The sequence below is a fragment of the Arvicola amphibius genome, chromosome 9 (genome assembly GCF_903992535.2).
Source record: "Arvicola amphibius chromosome 9, mArvAmp1.2, whole genome shotgun sequence".
Taxonomy (NCBI): Eukaryota; Metazoa; Chordata; class Mammalia; order Rodentia; family Cricetidae; genus Arvicola; species Arvicola amphibius.
The window spans coordinates 121,479,142-121,488,896 of record NC_052055.2 but is presented as its reverse complement, the minus strand read 5'-3'; positions in this window follow the sequence as shown (position 1 = coordinate 121,488,896).

The following is a 9,755-nucleotide window of genomic DNA, read 5'->3' as shown; positions in this document are numbered from 1 at the left end:
GATCAAGGGTGGGGGTGAGAAAGTGGGAGGCTCCTCCAGAGGGGGGGGATCGCTTGAATTGGTCCCCTTAAAGCGGGCTTCGTTGTCACGTGGTCACATTCCAGGTCTCCCAAGTCTGGGTCTGGCGTGCTTCCAACTATCCTCCTGCAGTCACTGGGACTGAACGTTTGCGTGGAGGGTGGGAAGTGTGGGGTGGGGGGGGGCTCTTAATACCTGCCCCAGCTCCCAGCTGTACTCATTCTCCACCAACCCGGGGCAAGGGATGCACCCAGCTAGGGAGGGCAGATGCGTCTGGAGAGGCGCGGGTGCTCGGAGGCTGGTGAGTGCTCAGGGTTGCTGGGGCCCACCCTCCAGGGGTGCGTTCTGAGAGTCCCTGCGGCCACGGGAGGCTGCGCCATAGCGCAAGCCGCGAGCACAAACAGGGCGAGGAGGCTGGTGTGAGCGCCTGGGCCCGCTGCCAGAGCGCTGGGGCTGGAACACAATGTCCCGGGCGAGAGCTGGCGGGCGGGCGGGCGAGCGCGAGCGAGAACAGCCTGACTCAGCAGCTGGGTAAGTGGGTGTGTTCGCCCGCTCCCCAGATCAACCGCTCCGGCAGCCTGCGGTCAGCAGCCGGCTCCGCGTGGGGAGGGAGGGCGCGGAGCTCCGGGACCTCCACACGGTCGGGTACAAGGACTCCTCACCCCTGCATGAAGCCATCTCCGGACCCTCCAGGCCAGTGCACCGCTGGCCGGTTCAACCCACCAGGGACGAGAGTATCCATCCTCCTCACCGCATCCACCCGTGCAGAGGACCACGGAGCTGCTGGCTACAGGCTCCGTGATCCCACCAAGCCCCACCCACTCTGGAACACCTCTGGAGGTCTCAGAGTAGCTTGTGACTGTCAGTTGCAGAGAAAGCAGTTTGCTCTGAGGTTTGGGGGGTAAGGGGGACAAGCAAGAGCATCCTAGAAGAATTAAGACAGAGTTCTGCACTGTCCTTGACTGACCCAGAGTGTTCAGTGTCTCTTCCTGTCCCCCCTCCTTTCAAAACCACTGGGGCCCTGAAGATTTCCTCCCGGGAGGGAGGGAGGGAGAAGCAGGTGGCCTGGTCCTCTGAAGCCTGAGACTCTGCTTTTTTTGCTGTCCCCACCCTCCAACCTGAAGCCACAGCAAAGGCCCACGAAGCTGGCCACCCAGCCACAAAATTCCTCCTTCGCGCTTGCTGACTCTTGTGGTCTGGTGGGGCCATTAAGAGCATGGCAGCAGGCCAGAAGCAGAACGGGGTGGTTCCTTGGGGGGCGGGGTTGTTTAGTGCTCCAGCCTCCTGGGGTGTCTTCAAGGTACCCCGAGGGACACCCTGTGCCTGAAGAGTGCCAGGACAGGCAGGGAGGGGCTCTGTCCTCTGCTGGATTCCCGGAAAGGTTTTGGCAGACAGCACAGGCTTGGGTTCCAGAGCCTTCCAGGCTGAAGTTTAGGGGAGGGACCCTAGACTGCTGGAGTACCTCACCTGGGCCTAGTGTCCCCAGGCCATCTGATTGCACCATCTGCACGCTCTGTAGCCAAAGGTGAAGGGAGGGGTGCCAACGTGGATCCAGGCTAGGGACCACCTTTCAACACAACAACACACCTCATGCAGAAGGTCACTCAGCTGATGCTCAACAAACACCCCAGGAGGGAGACAACCTGTCACCTATTCCAACCTACAACCATGTCAGTTCCTGGTGCCTTTGTTTGCTGGTGTAAGTGAAACGGTGGACCTGGGTACACCTCAGAAGGCAGTTCCACTGCCTCCCGACTTCTCCCTCTCCAGCTTCTGGTTCCCCACCAGACACTTGTCTTCACACGCTTCTGTGGGGCTGACTTAACTGACCGTACCTAGACCATTGCCCACTGAGACCTGATCCCCTAAACTCCCTACAGTGGTGGGCTAATATTTAGGGGGGCTGAGGATGAGATCTAGGCTCTTTGAGCTAAATCTCTAGCCTATTGGTTAATTTTTTATTAGACTGGGTGTTCACAGCCTAACACCAGCACTGCCTCTTGCTTGCCCAGCTCCAGCAAAGGAGTAGAGGGATCAGTAAGGAGGGGCCGTACCCGTGGCTTCTACAAAGCAGGCAAGGCACCCAGGAAACAACGGGCTACAAAAGCCAGTCGCGAGAGTGCACCCTCTACTGGAGGGGTGAAGAAACCTCATCGTACAGACCTGGCACTTGGGTGAAATCCACCCATCTTCTGACTCCCTTTCCAGCAATTTCTCGGGACTTCAAAAGAGATCTGTGTTTCCAGAGTGCAGCTACTGGTGCTTCTCAAGAAGCTAAGCGACACCTGTCTGGTTGGCCCTTTTGAAGATACCAACCTGTCCGTGCCAACCGTGTAACAGTTGGGCAAAAAGATATCCAGGAAGCTAGCCTCACCCACAGAGAATGTGCCCCAGAGTCCAGGACGAGGGGAAATGTTCCATTCTAAAAAAAAAAAAAAAAAATCTTCTTCCTGTTGCTGGTAGTTCTGAATGTTAGGTTTTTTTTTTTCTTCCTATGGGGTCAAAAGGCGCCTGAGTATACGATTGTGAGTGGAAATAAGGGACAGAAATCAGGCATTGGCAGTTTTCCCATTTTCACTTGTATAGGAATTTTTTATATAAATACAAGACGTAAATAAAGCAATGTGGGCAAAGGGGTCCAGTGGACACCGTTCAACTTTATAACCATTATAAATAAACCTGTTAAAGTTTTCTGCACAAAAAAAATTAAAATGACTGAGCCCTTCGTAGTGGCAGTGCACAGCTTTAATCCCAGCACTCAGGAGGCAGACGCAGGGGTATCTTTGAGTTCGAGGCCAGCCTGGTCTACAGAGCGAGTTCCAGGACAGACAGGGCTACGCAGAGAAACCCTGTCTCAAAAAACAAACAAACAAAAACAAAAACTAAAATAAAAACAAAACCAAATGAATATATAAAATCACTGTGTGTGCCCGTGTGTACATGTGTGTATGCATGTACGAGATACATATGGCAGTCAAAGGACAACTTTGTTGTCTGTTCTCTTTTCACTTCGTCAGAGCTGGTGGCAAGCGTCCTTGCTGCTGGGCCATCTCGCTGGCTCCAGTTGGTTAACTCTTAATTGCTCTCTTTATCAACAGCCTATATTTGATCTGTCACCAAATACCAGATTCTTCACTTTGCTCCTTATGTTTAAAACTGCCATTATTTGTTCCTGACTTTTTCCAGTTCTTTCTCTCCAGCCCTAGAGAGTCCACCTTTGGTCCAAACTGTCCTGCTTTCTGACCGGGAGTTCTCCTTGCTCTTACACACCCTCTTGGAATAATCTTTCCCAAACACCATTTACTGTGTATGCTGTCAACTTCAGCCAAGCACACAGGGTACACTGGGTACTGTCCTGGGTGTTCCCTGAGCAGAGGCCTGGGCTCATTCATCCATTCCAGGCCTGCTACACAGCGAGGGGACACTAGGCATTCTTAAGTGAACAAACCATTCATTTGATCCAACATTCCCCTCACCTCCTCCTTATTCTCTCTCCCAAGTTGGTCTCTCTATTCCCACAGAGCGTTGTGCCTTCCTGATGCTCACTCAGGCCCTATTTTTAAAACATTTATTTATTCGTGTGTGCATGTATGTATGTATGTATGTATGTATGTATTATGTATGTAATTTGGTGTGGATGCAGGTGTGCCACGGGCAAACGTGGCAGCCACTGAACAATTCTCTCCTTTTGCCATGTGGCTCCCAGGTCGCCAGGTTTAGCAGCGAGCACCTTTACCCACTGAATCTGTTTTTCCCTGTTTTTCATCTTCAGACTCTTCAGAGTTCGGAAGGGGAAGCTAACGTCCAGGTTACCCTCAGAGTTTGTGCTAAATTGCAGAGACTGGGCAGTTGCTGTGGAACCTGCTCCTGTGAGACAAAGCCACAGAGGAGGGCAGAGGACCCAGAGGGGCTGTGGATGTGCCTAAGTGCTTGCCACACACATAGGGGGCCCTGGATCCCTCCATCCCCAGCAAGGTGTGGTATACACCCATAATTCCAGCATTTGGGAGGTAGAGACAGGCAGATCAGACGCTTAAGGTTATCCCTGGCTAAATACAGAGTTTGAGGTCAGCCTGGGCTAGAGATCCTGTTTTCAAACAAATTAAAAAAAAATTTTGAAAGGGTCTGGCTAGCTCTGAGTCACCGGTTTGGCAGCCTGGCTTTACAACCACCTCCTGACCCACTTGGAAATGCACCTTCCACAGGAAAGCCTCTAATAATACCAACCCTATTTTGATCCTTTTGAGCAGCCACCAACATTTTCTAGGTTTTATTGCTTAATTATGTCCTGTGGTATCTTCACACCATTTCCCTGTAGACTATAAACTCCTTCATGACGGAGACACTCGGCCTTTCATATCACTTAGTCTAAGAAGGAAGCACAACGAGGGGACTCAGACTCACAGGTGTGTGTCCTGTCCCGGTTCCAGCGCTTAGCTACTGGGCTAACAGTGGTTCCAACACCTACCTTGGTGAACCGCTCAGACTCAGTTCCTCAACTGTCAAAGGCTCTAGAACTACAAGGAGCAAAGGTCACAAAGACCTGAGTGCTGGGAATGAGTTGATAAGTGGTGAGCACACAAGTTTGCCTTCCTTCCCTGAATGGCTGAGGCCTTCCATGAATTACAGAACTATCTTCCCTGATTAGCGCTTATTACAAGAGAAGAAAGGCACGGAATAATTACATAGATGGCTCAGTGGATAAAGGCGCTGCCAAGCCTGACGACAAGGGTTGGATTCCTTGGCTCCCACGAGGTGGAAAGGGAGAACTGACTCCTCCAAGTAGCTGCTCTCAGAGATCCTTTTGCACGTGGTGGCCCGCGAGCCCCACCCCCGCAATAAATGTAAAAAAAGAAAAATTACATCGATTCCAGAATCATATCCCAGGTGCAAGGCCACTCCACCCGCATTCGTGACAACCTGTGAACAGGAGGCTTGGAAAGAGCAAGACAGTCCCTAAGAATGGCGACAAGCATAAACGTTTGTTGAATCAAAACAAACGAACACAAGTTGTCGCTCATTCATTTTCTCGAACACCAAGCAAGTAAAAAAAAAAAAAAAAAAAAAAGTCAGAAACGCCCCACCCCGCCGCGCCCCCAGCCCAGCCGCACCCTGTCCCGGAGCACCAGGCTGCCTGTAGTCCCTAAAGGCCGCCTGTCTCCAGCCCCGCCTCCGATTGCCTCGGAAACAGTGACGTTTGGGGGCGTGGCCTCTCTCCATCCTCTCCAAGGGCTTGAGCGGAACCTTAGCGCAACCTGGGGGGGGGGGGGGGTTGGAAGGATGAGGTTATAGTTGCTGGGTCCTTCCCCGCCCCTTAGGCGGGAGATAACTACGCACGCCAGTCCGCGCCCAGGAGAGCGCGCGCGTCGTGATTGCTCTTGATGATCTCGCCCTGGATCCGAGAGTGCGGGCCGGGTCCCCGGGAACCTTTCCTTGCGATCTAGCAGGGTGGAGGGGTGGAGGTGGGTAGGGAGTCTGGAAATTGCAGGCTTGGGTCCCCGAGAACCTCCCCTGGCGATCTAGCGGGAGTCTGGGGACTGTAGGCCTGTCCCCGGAAGCCCACTGCACCCTACATCCTTGACGCTATAGGGGCAGCTCGGCTGGGCGCAGTCCTGTGCCTTCCGGGGCACCCCAGGTTCGCTGCGCGCCCTGGGCGCGGGCGGGAAGGGGTTAAACAAGGTGCCGGCGTGGGGCGCGGCGGGTGTGGAGGAGGGGAGCGGAGAGAAAGTGAGAGCGGGGGCGGGGGGGGGGGGGCCGGAGCGAAAGAACATCCTGTGCCGCCGCCGGATGCGAGGGGCGGGGGCGCGGGGGAGGCCGGGCGATGCGCTCCGCCCCGCGCTCCTCCTCCCGGGCGCTGCCCGCTCCCGCGCTTCACGCGGCGTCTCCTGGTCCCCACGCCTTCGCGGGTCATGAGCTGGCCAAAGGGGCCCCTCGGCTCGAGTTCCGCGGCCGGGGTAAGCGCGGGGAGTGTGGGGTCTGCTGCGAGGCACGGGCGCCCCCCAGTCTTCTCTTCTGAGCACTGATGGGGAGGTGTCCCTTGCGCACCGATAGAATCTGCACCTTCTCTGGCCAGTCCTGCTGGCTGCATTTTCTGAGCCAACACCGAAACGCAGATTGTGGAGTTTGAGGAACCCCACACTGCGGGGATTAGAACCCGAATCGATGGGACCGCAAAGGGCTTTTCAATGGGTGTAGCGAAGACTCAAAAAACCCTTACTTAACTGATAAGGCTCCTGAGAGATATGCCGCGGAAGTAAAGAAGGCTTACCAAGTAAAGGCGTTTGCCTTCAAGCTTGACCTGAGTTCGATTCCCAGATCCCATATGGTGAGAGACCTACCGAGTTACGTAAATTGTAAATTGTTCGCTGACTTCCACATGTATGCCTTCATATGCGCATGCCCCCCCCCCCCGGGATAATTTAAAATTTGAGGGAGCCGAACCTGGTGACTTTTAACACAACAATCAAGAGGCAGAGACAGGAATACCTCTTGAGTTGAACTCCTGGACTATCTAGAGTCTGTCTCAAAAAACCAAAAGTGAGTCGGGCAGCGGTGGCGCACACCTTTAGTCCAGACACTGAGGAGGCAGAGGCAGGTGGATCTCTGTGTGCTCGAGGCCAGCCTGGTCTACAGAGGAAGTTCCAGGACAGCTAGGACTGTTACACAGAGAAACCCTGTCTCAAAAACAAAACAAAAAAGTAAGATAAATAAGTAAATAAAAGTGTTGTGGATAACAGGTTTGCTCTACACCTTAGCCTCAAATTGCTAAGTACTCAGGGATGACTTTGAACTTCTTGATCCTCCTCATCCCACCTCCTGAGAGTGTAGGGGTTACAGATGTGCCCCCAGTCCGGTTTATACTAGCCTCCAAGACAGCCGGAAGCCTAAGGACAATGAAACACGCCCCCCCCCCGCCCCCGCCCACGCTTGGGTGAAAAAAATGAGGAAGTGGCTTTGGAGTTCCACAGGTGGACGGTGGGCTCAGGGAATGTGCTTGTGGTTTATCACTAGTGGACGCATCTAAGAGGCCTCATAGGGGACAGTGAGGCTTGCCACCTGCGCCTGAACTGTGTGGTTCCTCATCGTGACCGGAGACGATGTGTACTGAGGGGACAGGCTACAGCTTGGTAGGGCCCTTGACTGTATGCGGCAAGCCCTGAGTTCAGTACATGCCAGAGGGCTATGGTGTTCCTCCTGTAAATCTAGCCTCTGGGGCAGACACGGGATCCCTCAGTTTGCTTGCAAAACTAGCCTTATCTGAATGCTGTGGGTTTGACTGAGAGACCCTGTGTTAATGAGGAAGGTGGGAGAGAGGGTAGCAGCCAACCTGGCACACCTGAAGTAGGAACTTCAAATGAAGACTTGCCTCCATCAGATTGGTCTGGACCCATGTCTGTGGAGCACTTCCTTGATTGCTGATTGGCCTAGAAGGTGCCAGTACTAAACAGGTGGGAGTGGCTGTGTGAAAAGGTTAGTTGACCATGAGCCAAAGACCAAGCTAGAAAAAAACATTCTGTGGTTTGTGCTTCGGTTCCTGCCTTGATTTCCCTAAATGATGGGCTGTGACCTGGAAGTGGAAGCCAAGTCGACCCCTTCCTCAGCAAGCTGGGTTTGTCACAGTGTTTATCACCACAGAAAGCAGGCTAGAATCCAGGATAATTCTAGAAGTCAGCCTTGAGCCTCCACATGCATACACACACGTGCACACATACGCCAACACATGTGGTCCCATACATGGACACAGGTACACCACACACACATACTGGAGAATGGAATAAAGGAGAGGTGAGCATGTGTGCATAGGCTGTCAAGTGTGCAGAATCAGCTCGGCTGGGGGTCAGAAAAGGTGGGAAGGCTGGGTGGGAAGGGTGGAGCAGGGACCTCGTCTTAGATCAGCCAAAGTGGCCTTTGAGTCTCAGGTGGCCATTTTCCTGGCCTGAGTTGTCAGGAATGAAGGGTGATTCCACAGCAGTAGAGACTGTGCTCCCCTTTCTTGGTTCCTTGTTGCAGGAGTCCCTGGAATTGCCTGCCTGAAGCCAGACGGATCTGGATCTGGGGTGCCCCTGGTGGCTAGCGATAGAAGAGGGGACAGGGCCGGGCGGCGGTGGCGCACGCCTTTAATCCCAGCACTCGGGAGGCAGAGGCAGGTGGATCTCTGTGAGTTCGAGACCAGCCTGGTCTACAAGAGCTAGTTCCAGGACAGGCTCCAAAGCTACAGAGAAACCCTGTCTCGAAAAACAACAAAACAAAAAAAAAAAGAAGAAGAAGAAGAGGGGACAGGAAGGTAATGGCTGCAGGAGCAGTCCCTGTTCCCTGCACCTAGGGAGTAGGGCCTGCCAGGTCCTGTCCTTACAGCTACGTTTTCCTCCCTAAACTACTGTCCTGGTTCAGCCCTGGAGCCTTCCGTCCTGGCCCTTCCCAGCAGGCAGGCTCAGCCTTGCTCTAGCACCGCCATGCTCTGGGTCAGCTCGAAGCCCCTCACCTCCACACGCAACACCAAAGGCTGTGAAGAGACCCTGGTGAGGAGAGAGGAAGGGGCTGGACACCTGGGCAAGCTGCTCTTTCTCCCTCCATGTTAGGACACAGAGCCCCTCATTCCAAACAGTAAGGGCTGTGCCTATGTCTCTAAGCTATGACATCATGGCTTAGAGACCTACTAAGTGCAGGCCGCTACGCTGGATGCAAGTCACACAAAGACTAGCACCCTTGAGACTTCCTCAGGGAGGCAGACTCCAGGACTGCAATCGGAAGCTGGGCGGGACGATTCTTTCTAAGGTGTCCACCCGTCATTTTCAAGCCCGGGTGGGAAGAGGAAACCCTGTTTGAGAAACAACCTGCCACTCAGGCAGAACATCCATACTGGAGATCAACAGATGGTCTTGGAAGTTGAGCTTCCCCAAACCCAAAGGCCCAAGCCCAGAAGTAGGCCTCTGCTGCCCTCTAGTGGAACAAAAGGCACTGGACCGAACCACCCGCCGGCTGCTCCAACTTGGCTCAAAGAAAAAGGAACTGGAAAAATATATGAATGAGATCAACATACACAGCCCACATGTGTGAAGATGTCATAGTGCAACCCCTCAATTTAAACAACAAATATGTATGCTAATTAAAAACAGGAGCTGGAAAGATGGTTCAGTGGGTAGAGCACTTATCATACAAACACAAGGGCCTGAATTTGATCCCCAGTACCCACATTAAAAATTCAGGCACAGGGGGCTGGAGAGATGGCTCAGAGGTTAAAAGCATTGCCTGCTCTTCCAAAGGTCCTGAGTTCAATTCCCAGCAACCACATGGTGGCTCACAACCATCTGTAATGAGGTCTGGTGCCCTCTTCTGGCCTGCAGTCATACACACAGAGACAGAATATTGTATACATAATAAATAAATATTTAAAAACCCAGGCACAGTAGTGTGTGCCTGTAATCTCAGCACTGGGGAGGTGGGGACGAGAGGCTCCCTGGGGCTTGTTGAACACCTGGTCGAGTCAAGTCAGTGAACCCCAGGTCTGTCTGAGAACAATAAGGTGCATACTGTTCTTGCAGAGGACCCAGGTTCAGTTCTCGGCACCCACATCTGACAGCTCAAAACCACCTGTAATTCCAGCTGCAAGAAGAGCTGGGGCCTCTTGCCCCTGAAGGCACCTGATTCTGATTACACAGATGTAAGCACACAATTGAAAACCAGGAATGGGGGCTGGAGAGATGGCTCCCTGGTTAAGACTATTGGTGGTTCAGCCC